Here is a 20484-nt window from a genome sequence, read left to right as displayed (position 1 = left end):
GGGAAATGGCCACATCTCCCTACTGTGTCACTGTTTTCCCCAAGCCCAAATATTCTCTTGTTTTGTAATAATTTATGAGCATCTTAATTTTTCTCTCCTTCCATTTGCACTGATGCTGTTCCAGCATTTTTGGAGTGCAAGACATTAGATTTTTATCTTAATTATTTTCACTGGACTTATTAACAAAAGGAGGGAAATGGCTAAGATTCATGCAGATATTTTTGCCAAAGTGTTTATCAGCTTTCCACACCACAGAACTTGTGTGGTCTATGTCATTTGAGATGCCTGCACGTTAGTAAGGAGAATGCCTGGAAGTGTAATTGAACTGAGCACACCTGGCCTGACATGAAGTTTCACATTATGAGGGGTGTAATGTGAGGCCTTAGCTACTACAGACACTCCAGGAGAAGCCAAGGGGAGATGATGGCAGCCTGGAGGCAGGTGAGCAGTTAGATTCAGTGACATATAAAATACTGTTTATTCTGTTATAACAGGCTCAGCTATAAAACGTTTGGGAACCACTGGACTAGACACCAGCTTGTGCCAGGTGGCATTTCAAAGCCTCTCTGCCTTTGTTGAAACAGCACTCAGAGTATCTTCTTGCCTTTTACTCACAACAAAGATTTTCAGACCTTCTCTCCTACCTTCTATTTCATCTCACGATTTTTCAGCTATGCAAAGTACAGATACAATTTTTAGGAAGGAATAATTCTAGTATTTACACCTCATCATAGCTTGTCGTGGTCTGGGCCCAACACGACAGCAAAGCAACAGCCCCATGGCCACTCACTCAACTCCCCCCCACCTCACACACACTCTGGGATGAGGAGGACAAAGCCCATGGGTTGAGACAAAGGACAAGGAGGGTTCTTCACCGATTAAGGTCCCAGGCAAAACAGACTCAGTCAAAAAATAACAATTTAATTTCACACTCATCACACCCACCCAGGACACAGACACACACAGAGCAGGGCTTGCATATGTTACCCCAGCCCTCCCTTCTTCCCGGGCCCAAATCCCTTTGTTCCCGGTTTCTCTCCCTCCTTCCCCTCAGCGGCACAGGGGGACAGGGGATGGGGTTTAGAGTCACTTCACAGGCTGGTGGTTCCTGCTGCTCCTTCCTCCTCAGGAAGAAGGATTCCTTACAGTCCTGCCCTGCTTCCCCACGGGGTCCCTCCCATGGCAGAGAGTCCTCCCCCAACCTCTCCTTCATGAGTCCTTCCCACGAGGTCCGGAGCTGCTCCAGCCTGGGCTTCCCACAGAGTCAGGGGCTGCTTCGGGAACAGCCACCTCCCCTGGCCCCAGGGTCTTCCACAGCTGTGCAATCAGAGCCCACTGGCCACAACATCCAAGCCCAGTGGCCAAGTTCACCCTTCCTGGAACCTTCAGGGAGTATTTCACCATGTTCCCCCATGAGTGCAGGGGCACAGCTGCCATCTCGCCATGGGTTGCAGGGAAACTTCTGCTTGGGCACCTTCTTCCCCACCAACCACCAGCACAGTTCTCCTCCTCCAGCACAGCTCTTCTCTGCTCAGCTGTTATCTCAGTTCTTTCGTATGTTAATGGCAGAGGCGCATCTATTGTCCCTCTAATGGCTCCTTTGCTGGTTTTCAAGCAGAGGGAGCTTCTCAGCTTCTTACCAGAGCCACTCCTGTGACCCTTCCCCCAATATCAAAAACACCACCAAACCAAACCAGAACATAGCCACAGTCTTTATGAGAGGCCAGAACTGGTGGGAAACAAAGTCCAGGAAGCACTGTTATAGGGATGGAGCACTGACATCCTGGGTTGTCTTATGCTACAGTCTGAACACCTGCCCATTCCCAGTGCTTGTGACTCCTGGAAACATTGCCTAATCTCAGTTCTATCGCTGTCTTTGAAATATGCATTGTAATATTTTCTTGCCTATTGACTTTTTTTTCCCTTAGGAGAATGTTGCTAGTGTAATTTTGCAGTTTCCTCATGACCAGTGTCCTAGGAGGGAAACCAGAATACAGTTGTCCATCAGCAAGCAAAACAGCATTTGGTGGTTTCATGGGTTGAGGGAGGAGGGTGCAGAGCTGCCTTTCTATCACCGGTTTTGGATCACCTTTGCATCTTTGTGTCTCTTTTGTTGGGTTTCTCATAGAAGGCCAAGGTATGGCCTAAAAGAGCTTCTCTAACTTATGCTGGCACATCTGTCACTGCAGATCCCCAACAAGTTACAGCCCAAGTCAAAGGAACACTTTCTGGGATGCACCCTGTGGCGTCCTGGGTACTTGCAATCCTAGAATGAATACTAGACGATAATACAAAAAATGGGGATAAATTCTGCCCATTCTGTGGGATGAATTGCTTTGGCTTTTAGTCAGCCTTGCTGGAAAGTGACTGCTGAGAGCTGTGGTGGGCCAGGATAGCAAGATCTGGGGATAGCCTCCCACCTGCAGTGTCTTGCTGAGCAGGTAGAGAGGACAGCATATTGTATGGAAAGGGTGGCTAGACTGCTTGCTTGCTTGCAAAAATCAGGACTTCTCTTGCTTGATTTGGAAACCAAAACAAATAGCTAAAACCTGTGATTTCACTGGGACATCTGGCCCTTGTAAGACCAAGAATCTTGGTAACTGGCCTAAGACTAAATGGTGTGCAGCTGGAAGATGAGGTGTAGTCTTGTACTGCTCAGAAATCCAGCATTGGAGCTGAAATGAGTTTTGAACCATTCTGTAGCCTGACCTCTGGCCAGCAGGTTGCTGATCCTATGTGTATTAGCAAAGTGGCCTGAAGACAAACTGCCATGTAAATTCTAGAGCTTCTGATTTAATTAAGTAAGCTGTGTCTCCTCTAAAAAAAATGACTCAGCCTCGTTTAACTTGTCCTCTTGGTCCATGAAAGAACTGTTTACAGAAAAAACCCTGTAAACTTTTGATTTTCAGGCATCATGTTGTCCTGGCTTCACTTGCCCAGTGAAATTTGGAAGGCATCAAGGGAGGCATCAATAGCATTGATGTGACCTGTGACCTCCAAAATGGTAAAAATTTACAAAGATTACATCAGCAATCAACCTCTGCTTACTCAAAATCTTGAGACCCAGGATGACAGTGCTTACTGCCTAATTCAAGTAACATGTTTTCATTGTCTATATTTTAGCACAATATTAAAATAACCCCCCTTTGGAACACAGCAGTACAGATCCACTTTCAGATAGTCTAGGAAAAGCCATGCAGCTGAGCAGTAACATGATATAGATGAAAAGCACATCTTTAAAAAATGCATGATGACTTAGGGTCCTACGTTCCATTTTCAAATCTCTTTAAAATGTCTTCCTATTTTAAGGCCTGGAAAGAGCAAGCCTTCATTCAAACACAGAAGGACAGACTAAAATGGTTCATCTTGCCAGTGCTGAAGACCCAGGCTGCTGGTAGAACAGAGGACAAGGGAGGTTTCCAGGTGACAAAACTGACTGCTGTGTCAGGTCTCTGGCTTGCAGGGCCTGGATTATAGGCTCTGGATAACAGGCTTTTTTGGCTAGCATGTAAAGATTTGTAACACAAATACTAGGACTGTTCTGAATGAAATATGAATCACAGTATGAAAGCAGTAGAAAAAAATATTAGAGCAGTGGTTGCAGGGATGTCCTGTATGGCTGTCCAAGGGCTTGACTAATAGACATAAAACTGGTAGAAGCTGAGGAGTGCATTGTTGGCATCAAGACTGAATTGGACTAGGGTCACAGCACAGACAATTAAACAGAGGATGACAATTTCAGCACACTGAATTTGTTATTCCTTTTCCTTCTCCTGTCTCTAACAGAGAGGCAGATTTGTAGCCACACAGGTACCCGAAATGAATGAAGACGATGGACAGCAACCTTGCCTAAGATTCTTGGAGGCTGAAGCAAGCAAGCTGCTGAAGCAAAAGTATCACCTCGTTACAATTGTTGATTCCTAAAGCATATAATAGACCTGTTCAAACCTAGATTGTCATCACCAGTGAAAAGGAACCTAAAATACATAGTGAAGATTTAGCAGAGGGCCCCCCTCATCCTCTGTATCCACACAGGCTACTTTGGCACATGCATGTGGGTGCATGTGCGTACATGGGTAAAATAATGGGTAAGTTAAACAACGTAGAAAGGAATTTAAAATAATTATCTTCTCATTCTGCCATAAGGGCTGTCACTGAGTTTTCACATGCTAATTTCCTACAGGCAGGCAAAAACGACAGAACATATTCCTGCTATTATTTTTTTTGGAGGAAAGAAGGGGTGGGGGAGAAAGCTAGCTTGCTTCGAAAAAATCTTTGTTTGCTTATTCATGCTCAATTCATATTCTGAAAAGAGTATGTCAAACAGATACATCAAACATAGCCATTTTTTTCTCCTGGGGAATTATCACAGAAGCTAGTTCATAGGGACACAGAGTAAATTTCCAGTGTTTTTGCACAGACAGATTATGGGCAACTCTTTCTCCTAATGGCAAGACCACTAACTCCTTCTTGCAGCAGAGCTGTTTGCAATTCACCATGATGTAACAGAGCAGAATTTATGTCCTTTATCTTCATGCTTTTCTGCACAAGAGCTGTCCTAGGCTTATGCCTGGTTAAAGCTTGGCATAAAAACCCAGAGGAAGGAAACTCTCTGGGCAATGAAATTGTGTCTCAACTTCTCTTCTAATCTAGGGTCTGGGAGAAGAAGGTAGCCTCTATAGCCTGCATCTGGCAGTGAGTCAGAAGGGGAACAGCCCAAGTTGCTGGTGATTGCACTGGCTGCCCTGTGGAGCTCTTGCTAGTGCAGATTGAAGGAGATCTGGAGATTTGGAGCTTTCTGGAAGTGCAGAAAAATCATTTTGTGGTGCCAGTGAGAGATGTATTTTAGTGCAGCTGATTTTCTTGGTCTTCCTCCATTTGTGATACAATAAAATCTCCCCAAGAACTGTTCTGAGATGGCCATGTCTGCCTCTGAATATCCTACAGAGGTTGAAATGACTGTCATAAGACAGAGCAGTGACTCCCCAGCAAGCCTTGGGGTTCTGCACATCAGCCCACACTGCCTCTCTCATCACCTCCTCAGCTGTTCCTATTCTGCAAGGACAGGCAGTCCCAGGGCAAAACACTGAGCTTTAAAAAATAGAAGTGACAGCCACTAACCCCCACAGAGAACTCTTCAGTGTTATCTATTAGAAGAGTGGAATGACATGGAACAAATTTAATTTGATTTCAGTTTGTTACATGTATGGTTTTCTCATTGCAGCAGAAATAGAGACTGTGAGAGCAGGTATGCTAAATGCCCCATTTAGGTAGCATTATTAATAGGAAAGCAAAAATAGCTTGGTATTGCTGGTGGTGATTATGAGATTTTGTCCAAGAGGCCAGCTGGCCAGATCTCTGGGTGACTCCTGACTGTGGAAGCAATTCAGTTAATTTGCTGGCATTCAGTATAGAATTAAATGTTAGTTTCTGCCATTTGCCAGGCAACTGTGTCTGCCTTTTGTTGTGTCCCATTAACTTGCTATTCCATGTCAGTTCTTCATCTATTGGCCATAATCCCTCCTCAGACTTCAGAGAATTCTGAATCCTGAGCCTTCATGCAGTCATTTGAAATCTTTCCTGGTTTTGTCAAGCTTTTTTCCTGCAGGGCAGGCAACACTGAGGGTCTAGAGCTTTTAATCCAGCTTTAATAGCCATTGTTCGATTTCCACAGAAAGGATCCTGTCTTTGACATGTCCTCCTGCCCTCTTCCTCCATGCTTTTCCCATTCCTTATGCTGTGTTGGTGGGGCAAGAGAAGGTAGGAAGATGTGGGGCAGATAGATACTGCATCCCTGAATCCTGACCATGGCTACCTGAGGGGTAAAAATGAAAATCCTCAGTTCCCTGGTACTTAGGGAGTATGATTTATTCTTTAAGTGGAATACAAGATTTGAATCAGAGCATAACAGATGTTTCTATCTGCTGATGAAAACTACAGAGCAAGGGGAAGGGGTCAATATGCAGGGCCTCCAACCACAAGAGGAGAGTAGAGCACAGCCTGGTTCTGGAAAAAGTGTTCTTTAGGAGACTAAGGGTGGGAAACTGCTTTGTATTCAGACACCAGTGTAAAAGGTACCTATATTTCAATGGGCCCATGTGCACTGAGGATAGCTTCTAGTACAGTCCATGGGGATCTAGTTAATATAGTCAAGGAGCCCAGTAACTGGCAGAGCTCACCAGCTGGGAGGCATCTTCTTCAGGGTGAGCTGAAGCTCTTTCAGGACTCCAGTATCTTCATCGACAAGGTCTGTGTTTCACAGGAGCTGAAACACATGGAGACACCATTATTGAAGTTTTTTACTGTGGAGGTAAATCTTGCCTCAAAGGCAATGGAGCAGACTGCAAGTAAAGGTGTGTAGGCTGGCATTGGATACAGCAGCATCTGCAGTGACAGTATCTGCTTGGAAGCCTCTTGTACCTCTGTCCCAGTGGCACAGACACGTTTCTCAATCAGAGTTTGAACAGCAACCTCAAATCCATAAGCTCCATCCAGAGCTCTGCAGACTCTTCACACATACCTGCATCAGGCAGGTGTCTCAGTATCCTGGATATTTTTGGGAGTGATGGGTGTTTCAAAGACCCTGTTCTTTTGTTTTGTGCTAGAGCATTTGAACATTCCCAGCCACATAAGGGTGAGTGGAGAGTGGCTGCACAATATGCTTCATCCTCACCCTTCTTGCATCCAGATCTGCACTTGGGAGAACTTTTTCTAGACTGAGTGACCCATGCAGGGTTTTGGAAATCCCTGGCTTCTGTCATCAGCTACATGTACTTTCCATGTGATGAGGCTCCCTAGGGCTACCTGGCTAGCAGGAATTCAGGGATGCAAGTCCTACCACCAGCCACTTCCGAAAAGCTGAGTCATGCTCTGAATATTTTGTGGAACCAGAGCAAGAAAAATAGATTCTCCAAATCCTTTATTGTTCTGAAATTAAATTGTAGAAGCCATGGGATTCCAGCTCCCTTTTTCTGTCCCTGTCATACTCATGGCAGGTTTTGCAGACTCAGCCTTATCCTGCCTGTAACAGAAATACCTTTTTTCTTCCTTGAGCATTTCAACATTGCTCTGCATTGTGTCCATCATGGTATTGAATGTACAAAAAGAGCAACCATGTAATAGCTCGTACAAGGAGGAAATTCAGACTGTCAGTGTACTGAAGAATCCATAATGTCTTCTCCTGCCCTTCACCTTTAATCTCCTCTCTGATTCCCTAACTCAGTGAGTAACCAGTGAATCAGAGATACAGAAAGATTTACGTTAGAAGGAACCTGGGGAAGTTCCTCCAGTTCAACCTCCTGTTCCAAGCAGTGTTAACTCCAAAGCAAGGGCAGGTTGCCCAGTCAAATCCTTGACTTCATCAGACAGTGGCAAGAACAGGGCAGCTCCACAGGGAGCTCCTGGAGCAATGTGCAGAGGATACAGTTTGGAGGACATAGATGGGGCTGCGTGGAGCAATTACAGTCACCTGGTGCACTCAGGGCTCTGAAACAGTGTTCTCAAAGACAGGAGATTCCATACCCTCTCTGCTTGCCCATTCTGGTGCTGCACCACTCTTAAATGTAAATGCTTTTTCCTTATAGAAATTTGTCCTTAAAATTGCCCAAAGGATTCAATATTTTTCCTCCAATCCCTGGGATTGAATCAGGCAGCTGTCAGCTTGAACTTTTTTATTACACCAAAATGCCATTTTAGCTTAAAGATGGAGCTGGTGTTTTCCTTTCATGTTGCTCTTTATAAGAACCTCTACAAATAGGTAGCGGAGTTTTATTTATTTGTTATTCAGTATAAATAAGTTGATTTCCATGACTGATAAGTAGGGACCTGAGGTTAAACTGGATCTGTAAGAGTAACAGTAGAGTCACAGAATCAAGATTCACATAATCTTAGGGGTTGGAAGGGACCTCGAAAGATCATCCAGTTCAACCCCCCTGCCAGAGAAGGATCACCCAGAGCACATCACACAGGAACGTGTCCAGGCAGGTTTTGAATGTCTCCAGTGAAGGAGACTCCACAACCTCTCTGGGCAGCCTGTCCCAGGGCTCTGTCACTCTCACAGTAAAGGAGTTTTTTCTGATGTTTACATGGAACCTCCTATGTTCCAGTTTGCACCCATTGCCCCTTGTCCTGTCACTGGACATCACTGAAAAAAACCTGGCTCCATCGTCTTGACACTCACCCCTTACATATTTGTAAACACTGATGAGGTCGCCCCTCAGTCTCCTCTTCTCCAAGCTGAAGAGGCCCAGCTCCCTCAGCCTTTCCTCATAAGGGAGATGTTCCACTCCCTTCATCATCTTCGTGGCTCTGCACTGGACTCTTTCAAGCAGTTCCTTGTCCTTCTTGAACTGAGGGGCCCAGAACTGGACAAAGATTTTTCATTCCCTTATTGAAAATGTGCACGTAACACTATATTCTGTTGTCATCACCAGATGTCTAGTAAAGCTGCAGGCTGCAGTCTCAGAAAGCTACCTAGATAGGTGGCTAAAGCTCTGTTGGCACCAGAAATTAATCCAAAGACAAAGTTCATAGCAGAGAAAAGTATCTGTCTAGGAAATGGAGAAAAAGGAAAAATAGCAAAATCACATTATTTTGAGACAGAAAGATGATGATGTGGTATTCAAAGTCACTAAAAGAGACTGGAAGGAATTTTGCAGGTATATGTGAGAAAATTTACCTTGGAAATTGTGAGGGGCACATCAGATCTGCAGCACACAGGAAAAAATATAAATGGATAAGGTACAGAGCAAACACGGAAAACTCTATGGAGAATAGACAGCTGGTAAATACTGTGACTTACAAAATCAAGGACCAAAGATATACGGCAGGTGGTTAGGATCAACCAGTACCTGACTTTTAGCAAGTTGCACTTTTGGAGTCTGTGGTCATTGGCTTCTGTGGAACCTGGGACTGTTTGTGCACTCAAAATTAGGCACATGCTGCTGCAGATTGCTGAACTGGCCTGACACAGTAGTAAATATAGGCACATGTAAAAGTAGTTTTAAGATTTAAGCTAATCTGGTGCTAGTCATGGTTTCTTCCTCAAGTGCCTACTAAATTTATGCAGCATCTGGTTTCCACTCCCCAACTCATTGTTCATTGTGATTTTATACTACGTGGTCATCCCACATAGCACCCATAGTAAAAAGGATATTCGAAAAAAGGGGTTGGGTTTTTGCCAGAGAAGACCTCATTCCTTAACCTCATATTTTTAATACCCTCTTTTTAATCTCTGTATGATTCTAGATGTTTTGCTACTAATCCATGACTGTATAATACATTTAAACTGACTGATGCTTTCCCCTAAAGGCACAACCAAATACAAGGTGAGATCAGTAAACCCAGTTTTAATCTGGTTGATTACAGTGGCCATTGGGTAATAGTTTTAAAGCCTTCAAGTCCCTTTTCTAGGAAGGAAGCCACTTCTCTGTGCCAAAATATCTTCTGCTCCCAGTGCATCAATACTAGTGCCATTTTTCACACTGAAGTCTGGGAGCTGTTGAAGAGCTGGCTGTGAGTAAGTAGAACATCGGTGCTCTCCCTCCAAATATGACAAGAGGTTTGCAAGTTTCTCTATTTCAAGACTGCTTCCTTCCTTGTCTTGAAATAATAATTTCTGATACTTACTCTGATATAAAAAATAGCAAATCTGAGCACAAAATAAAAGCTTTGCGTTTAAGGCTGCATCCGCCTTGTTCTTTCTTTGTCAGGAATTTCTTTCTAAGGTATTTGTTGTGATGGCTTTTAACATACGGAAGATCAAGATCAGATTAATAAAATAGTCTGAAAACCAGTTATAGCTTTAACAGTGACTGCCGTTAAAGATAAAACCTAAGTAATTTGTTCTATTAGTAAGTCAGAGTCTTATTTTTATCAAATTATGCTATGAGGGCATGTTCTAAATCAGCCAAAAGCTCTTGTAGCAATAAGAGCTTCACTTCTGCAATTTTTAACAGCCAAATTAAGTTGGTGCAGCTTCTTTGTGTATTTTGCTACCACAGAATTCTTCCTCTGACACTGACCAAATCAGGCAGACTCTAGATTAAAGATGACATAGGCAAGGAGAATGCAAGAGTTGAACAATAATGGTGAGTTTATTTTTCACCTGCAAAGATGAGTCTCATTTCTACAGGGTCAGGTTGTGATGGGCACACATGTCTAAGTAAAACCACACATTTCATACATTCATGTAACACCTCTGCTCTTGACAGTCCTCTCCATACTATCATGCACTCCTCCATAAGCATGGGCCCAGTTTAAGATTACACTACTAATGATGATATGTGTCCTGGATTGAGCCAGGGTGAAGCCAGTTTTTCTTTTACTGATTTTTTTTTTCCTTTAGAAGCTCTCTTGACTCTCAGTTTTCCAGCTAGTGTGCTGATAAGACTGGAGTGTTTGTTACTGCTGAGATGCCAAGGTTGCTTTGCTCTGCTGCCGGAGATGCTACAGGGAGCAGAAGAGTCATGTCTGCAGCCCTCCCATAGGGAGGAGTGGACAGAACGGTAAGCTCGTGTAAGGTCAGAGATCATCCTTCCTGGTTCTTCTTTCATTCATGGCCAGCATCCAGCGAATATTCTGTCTATGCATCACCACTGATCCCCAGGCCTGTGGATTCCTTACCCTCATCACTCTCCCCTCAGCTCCTGTCTGCTCTGCCGCTCTCTCCAGCAGCTCTGGGACATTTCAGGACTGTTCACAGCTCAGGAGAGTGTCGTGGGAGTTACTGGTGGTGGGGGCTGACAATAGGGTTTTGGACACTCCTGAACACACTTGTATATGATTGTACATATTTTCTTTCATCATTAGTATTTAACTAAAGCTGTCTAGTTCAGTTTTCAGTCCGGGAAATCTCTCTCCTTATTCTCTCTCCTTCCTTACTTGGAGGGAGGGGGAGGGCATTGAGAGCATTATTGTCACTGGGTTAACTGCCGATCCTGAGTCAAACCGTGACAACATGCAACTATTCCAAACATCCTTTAACCAGAATGCATATTGCATGCAGGATTAAACAATGGCGAGTCTGATGCACACTGGACAGGCGGAATGGAGCAGGGTCAAGGCAAGCTCGTAGCAGAACTCTTGAGTTTTGCTTTTTGATCAAACAAGTAGTGAGCATGTGTTCGCAGCTGAAATGTGTGCTCAACTTACTTCAGTGGAGTTTCAGCACTGACCTTTTGCTGCATTCCTCCAGCAGCAATGAAATGGTTCTGCTTAAGTAAACTGACATATACCATGTGCAAACCCAGCTGTCTTCTCCAGCCCACCATTTCTCCTATTGTTACAAAAAGCCTGAAGGCATGGGAATGCTGTAATGTAATGTGCAATGACCTCTCATGAAAATAATGTTGTGAAAAATAATTGGGCTCATGGCACAATAAAATCCACCTTGAGAAACTGGTTTAAGAACTGGTCACGTGAGTGCATGTTAATGGGTCCTAGATTGTTGTATGTGTGATTCTGTTATTACTGTCTCTTTCACACAAATACACCATCTCCTGCTGAAGCCCGTTGCCATCTCCAGTGTGACCCATCCTTACCTCTCTTTGGTTGCTTAGTGTTTTCCACCATTGTTCTTGTTCTGCTTTGTTTTTCTAAGTGTCCAGCAGGTCTGGCCTGTGTATGACTCCATTGTAAAAATTAAGATGGTTTATGCAGCAAGTAGGTAACTCAGCAGGCAGTTATGACAGGGTAGAATGCTTCTCTATGGAACTACTCATGATCGCAAACACTGCCATTGGTGTGAGCAGACCACAGGGAAAGAGGCAGATTGTGCCCTTATAGTGTGGTATTGTATAGCCTGCAGACCAAGGCTCTCTCTCCCAAATGATTTGTGATTCCAAGTACCCCTATTTCTGAGATGTGTTGATCTTCAGACATGTGGACTTGGCTTTTAGAAAGCGCTTGAATATCCTGCTGAAGCTGCCCGTTTGGAAACTCGAAAAGGAAGACATTTCTTGCTGTTCGGATAGCCAGGAGAGAGCCTTCCCTTATGTGCATAGCCTGAGCTTCCCTAAAGGCACAAATGAATGCACCTCTTCCCATAAAAATGCAGAAGATAATACACAAATGGCATGGATCCAGCATGTATTGTATACAGCCTGCACTGCCATGTTCTTGATGCTGTTTTTTTGTGGGTAAGGGAAATGAAAACTCTGCTGAATGGGAAGGGCAGTCAGGATCTTTCCAAAGGCTCCTTTTTCTTTTTCTTTTTCTTTTTCTTTTTCTTTTTCTTTTTCTTTTTCTTTTTCTTTTTCTTTTTCTTTACATACTCTCACAGGAATTAGGGTGCTGTCTCAGCTGCCCTGCTTAAATAAACACCTCAGACTTGACTGAGTGTTCTTCTCACTGCCATGACATCAGCTGAAAGATTGTCACCTACTGCTGCTCGTTGCTGCTGCTGTTCACTCAAACAGAGGTGAGTCAGTTTGTACAGGACAACCAAGGAGCTCTTCTGACCCACTTCATTTTGCCTACAGAGTCTCAGGGAGTATTTTGGGGAGCATTTCACCCAGTGGAGGCTGCAACTTTCAGCAGAGTGGAAGTCAGGCAGAATGGGCAGCTGCAGGCAGTTACCCTCTCAACAGGCAGAGCTGCAACTAGAGAACAAGAAGTGTTCAGAGCTCCTCTGCTTTTCCAGCCTTCCTAGGTAAAGCCCCTTCCCACTCTGGATGCATTCACTCCCACACACATGCCCAGCACTGTAGCACTTTATTTGCCATGGGCTGAATCCGGAGCCTGCTCAGGCTTACAGCAGCAGAGAAACATTATTCACCCAGGAATGACAGCAGGCAGCAGACTATGGAAGCACCATCTTTTGTAGTTTAAAGGGAATGCTTTGAAGGGTTTACCTTGAAGGGTGCCTGCAAAGGCCACTGGACCTTCTCTCATGTCTGTATTTGTAACCCCAAAGCCCTTTGTGAGGTTAAGCAACAAAGAGGAAGGATGGTCAGCCTGCTCTTTTCTGTCATGGCAGATGTCCTCTGTGTGAATTTCCAGAACATATGAGTGTATCAATCTCTTTGAAGGAGAAAAATCAGATTATAGGCCCACTTGGGCCTGAAGATGTCAAAATCCAGCAATGTCCTGACCATGAAGAGAAAAGGTTGTGTTAAGAAGCCAGGCTTGGCCAGAACAAGGGATGAATGAAAAAGAAACCACCAATCTTGGCGCATGTCCCAGAAGCCAGAAAATATGTGGATGGAGTGTGTGTCCTCACTGCATGACAAGTGTGTCACCAGTCTGTCTGAAAGCTGTGTGTGAAGTTTAGTCCATACATTCGAAAAGACACCTAACCTGGGCTGGAAGCACTATTGCATGCTGAGTCTATTGTGGATTCAAGTAGAGTTAGGAATAACACCCTTGACTGTGAACTTAGTCACAAAGATGGCTCCCTATAGTAATAAAATTTTATTAAAAGGGTACTTAAATATGAGCAGAACTTTAAGTCTTGGTGTACTTGATATGTCTGCAGTTAGACTAATATTTGTTTTCTGAATTAGGGCCCCACACAGTTCTGCAACATTGTAGTTCACCTTGTTTTTGCATTTTGTGTATACGATGGGTCTGATTTATTTTAGGTGTGAGACAGATGGGCTGGATCTTCTGTAATAGCACCAAATTATGTCAGAGCTTTTAGGAGTCAGAGGATTTCAGAGCACTGGGGGCTATGGAATCTAGTGGATGCTACTACAGTTCCATACTGCCAGGTCTAGATAGCAAGGCTGAGTATTGCACATGTATGCACAATATAGACATACATACATACATACATACATACATACATGCATACATACATACATACCTCTGTGACCAGTCCTACAGATCAACACAGGCAGACAACACAGCACTCAGACAAATGCAAACGGTGTCATGGTCTCATCCTGTTACCTTTCCTGACTGAATGGGATGAAAGGCCATTGGTGGAAAATATATGTGCATGTATGTGTGTGTACATACACATAAACACACATATACATACACATTCACATATAGATACATGCTATATGTATCCCTCCAGTAGCTGATGTACTTTCAGACATTCAGTCTATCCCCTAACTCCCCTGCCATCTTCAACCTCCCCTGCTGCTGGCACTTGGACATATGAGCCCCTGAGTACTGCAGACCTCCTTGCACACCCACACAGACACACAGATGCCCTGTGGCTCCCCCCTATAAGTGGACTGACATGTTGAGTGTCTCCAGTATCTGGCCCCTGGATCCCATGCTTCCCCGTCACCTTACACCCAAGCGTACACCAACACGCCTCTCCAGTTGCCTTCCCAGCAGCTGACTCCCAGGTGCCACATTCCCTCCAGTAGCTGACTCTCATCCCCCCTAGCTGATTACAGCCACTCCAACAGCTAGTTGGCAAGCCTCTGCTACTGGCAGGAGTCCCACACCCCTGCAGGCAGTAAACCCACTCAGTGATGGGGAGAGCCTTGCCAGCTGACTCACCTGGTACATTTCACACCCAGACAACAGGGTTGACCCTCCTTGTCAATAAATACCTACTTACTGTAAAATAAATACAGGGAGAAGAAAAACTAGAAAATGGTGTCTGCTTCCAGCAAATTATTTCCTACTGTAAGCGGAAGTAAGATTTACTTTTGTCTAAAATCTGCTGTACACAGATGAAGAACCAACATGACTGAGAGCCTCTTCCTTTGAACCCTTTATACATTAATACCTTTAATAAGCTCTGCACATCCCAAAGATTTCTTAAGAACTAACACAGTCCTTCTAGTGGCAATATAGGTGTGAGATCATGCTGTCATAGGAATGATGGTTGGAAGGGACTTCTGGAAGTCATCTAGTCTAACCTCTCACTTGAAGTGGGACTCTTGCCAACTCCAGAAAAGATCAAGTTGTGACTGACCTTCATGCTGTATTTCCAGCTGTAGAGAAATATCCATCTAACTTAACATATGATGATTACTACAGGGCTAAGAATAATTCTCTGACTAGGGTGATCTTTTGAATACACTGGATAGCATCTGATTCAATTTATTGCAAAAACCTTTTGCAATTGTTTTTCCTCTTTATTTCTGTCTGTATTTTTTTAATTGTTCAGACCTTTCCCTTTTTCTGCTAGGGACCATATCTTGTGAAATCAAAGGCACCTGAATAGTATTACTGATGTGAATGAAATGTGTAAAAGTATATTAATTTTTTCCCTTTTTTGTGACTTAGCTTTTCAAATTCTGTAGTTTCAGTGTAAAATGTCTTGACAGTGGTCTTTATAGAGCAAAGAAATTTAAAGAGACAGGCAGATAATTTCCAGGAGATGTCTTGGAAGATTAATTTCCAGCTTCATCCCTCACTTGCATCACGTCAAGAAAAAGTTACTTGTAAGTATTGTCTTAGTGTTGGTCTGAGTCACCCTCTTGAACAGAGTATTTTATTTTTTCTGCATTATTCAGTTGTTCAGCAGAGAACTTTGTTGTCTTCACTATGTTTTTCTTTTCTGCCTGGAAGACCCTTGGTCTATTTTCTGGTATGGCACTGCAATTATAAGTAATTAGCTTCAACTGACCTGTGTGTGCTGGTATTTTTTTCTGAGGCCTTATCAGTTTGGGCACGTGACTTAACCCACTGCAGACCGTGATGGTCTGAACATCCATGATTGCTGGTGCTTTTGGCTACAGAGGCATAGAAATCCAAGGTTGTGAGGAAAGTCTGGTCAGACAGAAATCCATTTAATAATTCTAGGATTGAATCTCCCAGGATTTGATCTGGAGATCTCCAGTGCTCTTGAGAAATAATTTTTAATTTTTACTAATCCCAGTAGCCTTTGCATTAGGACTTGAAGCATGCAATGGGCTCTGTTCTCACAGAACTTCATGTCCTGCAAATGGTAAATGAAACATTAAAAACAACCAACTAACAAAGACAAAAGCAATAAGCAAGCTTCCTTTCTGCTCAAGGTACCTCTGGTGAGCACACCTAAGGCTGGAGAGAAAGCTAGGGGAATGAGGAATGGCCTCTCCATTTCACAGGAATGAAGGTTGCTCCCATCTCTGTGTGACAGTAGATCCCATCCACTGTGCAGGTGATTTTTAATGCCCAGGTGACTTTAAATTTTTTAACTTTTCTATAACCTGATAATGTTCCCAGCCTGTAAAGTCTTCCTGATCAACTATATTTTATCTCTTAATAATTTAACCTACCATTGTCTAGCCCACAGTTTGTAGTTTCAGTGCTAACAACAAAAACTCTCCAAGTCTGCTGCCTGTGTTCTGTGCCACTATCAACCATATTTCATTTAATCACATGAGCCTTTCCATTTAAAAATCAACTTAGCAGAATAAATGGTTCAATCCAATGACAGGAGTTTTAGAGGATTGCATAATTTGAAAGACAGGGAGTTTGACTTCCCTGGGTGTTGGTTGCTTCATAGCGAGGCAGCTAACTTTCATTAAGGCTACAGTAATCAGAACATAGAGCTTTGCCTTCCGTACCACTGTGGTCACTCAAGTGAGCCACAGGCTGAATATCCAGGTATTTTATGCTGCTCATGTTCAGTGCTGCATCCATCACTCAGCAAAGCACATTGTCATCTCTGTTGGGACTCATGATAACAGCCAGCTACCAAGTGATTCAGAAACACAACAAATAGGAAATGTGTTACGGGAAACTCTGCCTTCCTTCAGAGTGCCAGAGACTGTCCATTATTAATGAGAGAGCTGAAGAAGTGGTGGCCCTATTTGCACAGCAGTTCCATCTACTGAAACAGCAGAAACTGGCACTAGTAAAAGCATCTGCACCAAGGAAAGCACACTATCCTTCACTGTTAGGCAGCACTTCCCTGAATTATTTTGAAGGTTTAGAAATCAAGCGAACCTCGGAAAGATGCAGCAATTGCCAGCAACGTATTTTTATCTGCAGTTTGTGTTTCTTAACAGGAAGGCTCCATAAAGAGAGCTGAGCAGGACTAGTTATCGACGCAAGAGTGATGTGTACCATTTTGCATGTAGCAACATCAGCCTGCAAGACTTGCCCATAATTTCTTGAAAGAAAGAATCGCTTCCATGGGCAGGGAGAATTACCCAGAATGGCTAAAATCATATCCAAGATAGCAACTGGTGGTCAGGCAGTGGTTTCCAAACAACTGCTCAACAGAAAGACTCACATCCTCTTGTGTAGCTGGTCAAGCTTGGGGCCAAGCTCCTGTCACTGACTCACTGCAATTTCCACCTTTTATTGGTGAGAGAGGAAAGACTCATTTCTCAAAAAAGGAGGCTTGGCTGGCTTGAGCTTGTAGAATTTCCGCTGTGGAAACAGGCATGAAAAAGACTGATAATGTGGATGCTGCACACACAAGGAGCAGTGGAAGGAAGCAGGCCCCTGGAGTGTTGCTATTTCTGATGGGATTTAAAAGTGTTATTTGGAACAAAGTTGGAACAGTCACTATAAATGACTTGCATGAGTGAGTACTGATCATGTTGAAGGATTATAATTTATGCCGGGCAGGAGCTGTTATGGTTCAGTTCAAGGCACTTAAAATAAGACTTTTGGGAGACAAACAAACCAGCTTCAACTGTGGTAACTTCCTAGTTCAAGACACTCCCATATATGTATAGGGTGCAGTCCTGCATGGGGGCCAAGGATCTTGAACACCTGCTGAAACCACTAGGTCTCAGAGATGCTCTGATGATATTTGGCACTATTATAAATGAACCAATGGCCATTAGGAAAGACCTGGCAATGTCATGTAGCACTGGACTCTCTATACCTCTTATCCAAACCTGAATTAATTTAACTAAAGGATTTCTTCCTCCAAGTTTTTGTCTTTCACAGAAACCATGTCTGGAAGGAATAGAGTTTTTCTCTATGGCATATGCCTTTCATGCAGATTTAAAACTGATCAACACATTAAGTCAACTGGGAACAAACCATATCTGTCTGGATCCGATGGTCATGCAAGTACACAAGTGTATCGGCACCAGATTTAGGTTGTCTTCTCTACACGTGCTCCAACAGATGTGCTAACTCTGTGATATCTATGCTGGCAAACACTGCCATCATACAAAGCTCCTAAGTTAGTATAAAAGCTCTCCCATTTGGGCACTTGCTCAGCATGTTCAACACCACATTTCAGTTTGCTATTCTATTCGAGGGGACTTAGAGCCACATTTGGCATCACACTACAATGGAGGGGCATTACCCTGCTGGGCCTGCAAGTTTTGAGCTTGTTTTGCCAGAGCTGCCTGTTTTGTCAGCAAGCACAAGTGGAAGCAACAGCTTATGGCAGGAGAACTGATCCCACCTGCTGGCCAATGCTACTTGTGACTGCTAGACTTTTTGCCTTCCAGGTTTAGTCCAGCTTTCCAAAGTAATTTTGATAACTAATAGCTTAAGCCGCTACAGGACAGAATCTGAAGGAGACTAAGGACTCCTTCACCTACAGAATTCCACCCTGTTGCAGGAGGTAGACCCTTCCCTCCCTCAAGTGTATCAAGTTTTACCAGGGTACTCAGTCCATCACTGCCTTGCTTCTGATGACTGTGGTGGCTGGTCTGAGTGCTGCTCTTTGTGATGTGTGTTTGCTTTGTTCCACTTGCCTCTAAACATTGGGCTCAGATTGCAACTTAGTCTTTAAGTGTTATTATAGCAAAAAGTCCTTGAATTTACACAACCAGAAAGAAGGTTGTTTGTACTCGTGCATAATAATATGTTCTTATAATTCTGTGGTCCCACGGGAACACAATTCTGTGGCTGCTGCTGACTTCTACCACATCCAGCATATGGTATGAAGCAATAGATTTATTTTTATGCAGCCCTGATGGTCTGTCCTGAAACCTCCATGAGGCAAAGATACAAGATAGTATCTTTTCATTTGTGACTTGCTGTGAATACCAGGGAACAGCTCTGTATTTTTTTATAGTACAGGCAAGAAATAAGAGCAAATGTGCCATTCCAGGCTAATGCTCAAAATACTACACCAGCAAAAATTAAACTTTCCTCTAATGATGGGACAATGAGGTACAGATCAAATGAATTTATTAACTTCTAAGCTCACAGAAGTAACAGAAATGGGTTAGAACTTGTATAATCTTAGTAATAATTTCCTCCTCTAAATTATATTCCCCCTGCCACCTCCTGTGGCTTCACTTCTCATGCACAATGGGAAAAGTTATAAAATAACACCTTTCAGCTGTGCTTCATTAACTTAAGATTCTGCTATCCAGAGTGAACTACTGCAGAGGGAAAGACCCCAGATACAATTCTTGCCTCTCTGAGCAGTGACATCTACCAACAGTGAAATTTCTGGAACTGCAACTGGGTAAAAGCAGTCTGGTCAGGATAAGGTCTGTAAATCTGTTGCCCAACTGTCTGCAATCTTCTCCTTCTGTTTGTCATCAGCCACCATGTAAGCAAATGGACACAGAACATATAGATCAAGAGAAGAGGCTGAAGGTCAGTTAGCTGTGTCCTCGACAAACTGAGACTTTCTACAATTCTTTTTTCTTGTAATACCCTCAGTTCAGATTCTGTAAAGGGAACCTGCAGTTTATTCCAGTCATCATGAGCAGGTTAAAAAAAGCTATATTATGGCAGTGACTCCTCATTTCTTTAGTGGCAAGGACTATTTATTCAATACAAGCTACATGTACAATTTTATGCAGTATTTTCAAGACATTAAATACTGTCATCCTTCCAAAGAATGCTGCACTGCATATACAAATAGAAAACCTCATGCCTATTGAGTAATTTTCCTCTTAATCTCAAATAGCTTCTCATGACCCAAACAGGATTCTCATGTGGCTTTACTTCATAAATTGCAGTCTGTATTCCACTGTTCTGTACAGTTGCCAGGGCACATATCAAACAGAACGTACACTTTAGGTCACCCCATCCCTGTATTCTGTTTTTTGACGAAGACAGCTAAAAATCTGCTATTAGTACTACTTCCTTGGGAATAGATATGGAAAATGGCAATAATAGATGTTATATCAAGAGTCCATCCCAGAAAGATTCAGCTTGGCAGGCCAATTCAGCATTCACAAGGGCCAGGCTTAAGTACAATTTTAAGCAGAACTAATAGTTTTCCCATGACATTCCAACCACCTTAATTTTCCAAAACCTCACCACTACAGGTTAAGGTTGGAAGAGACCTTAAAGGTCACTAGATTTCAACCTCCCTGGTATAATCAGGGACACCTGCTGCATATTTTTTATTAACAAGGAATCTGAAAGTGTAAGAGGCAAGATTATTTGCTTCAGAATTTTTAATGTTCCACTGGTTACTCCTGGTAGATGTACTGCCTGCAGAAAAAAAAATAAAATAGCGAGTATGTAACAGACCCTTTCAAAACACAGATAAGTCACACAACTTATAAAAAGGAATACTTCTGCTACTGCACCTTTCACAAACAGAACAGTGGTTAGATCACTAGCTTTTCTGGGACCAGAGTTTGATTTCAGCTTAAGGACAGCCATGTAAAATGAGCTCTAACAGGATTAATCCAGCTTCTTCTAGAT

The sequence above is a fragment of the Apus apus genome, chromosome 1, assembly GCF_020740795.1.
Source record: "Apus apus isolate bApuApu2 chromosome 1, bApuApu2.pri.cur, whole genome shotgun sequence".
Taxonomy (NCBI): Eukaryota; Metazoa; Chordata; class Aves; order Apodiformes; family Apodidae; genus Apus; species Apus apus.
This window is presented reverse-complemented; position numbering follows the sequence as displayed.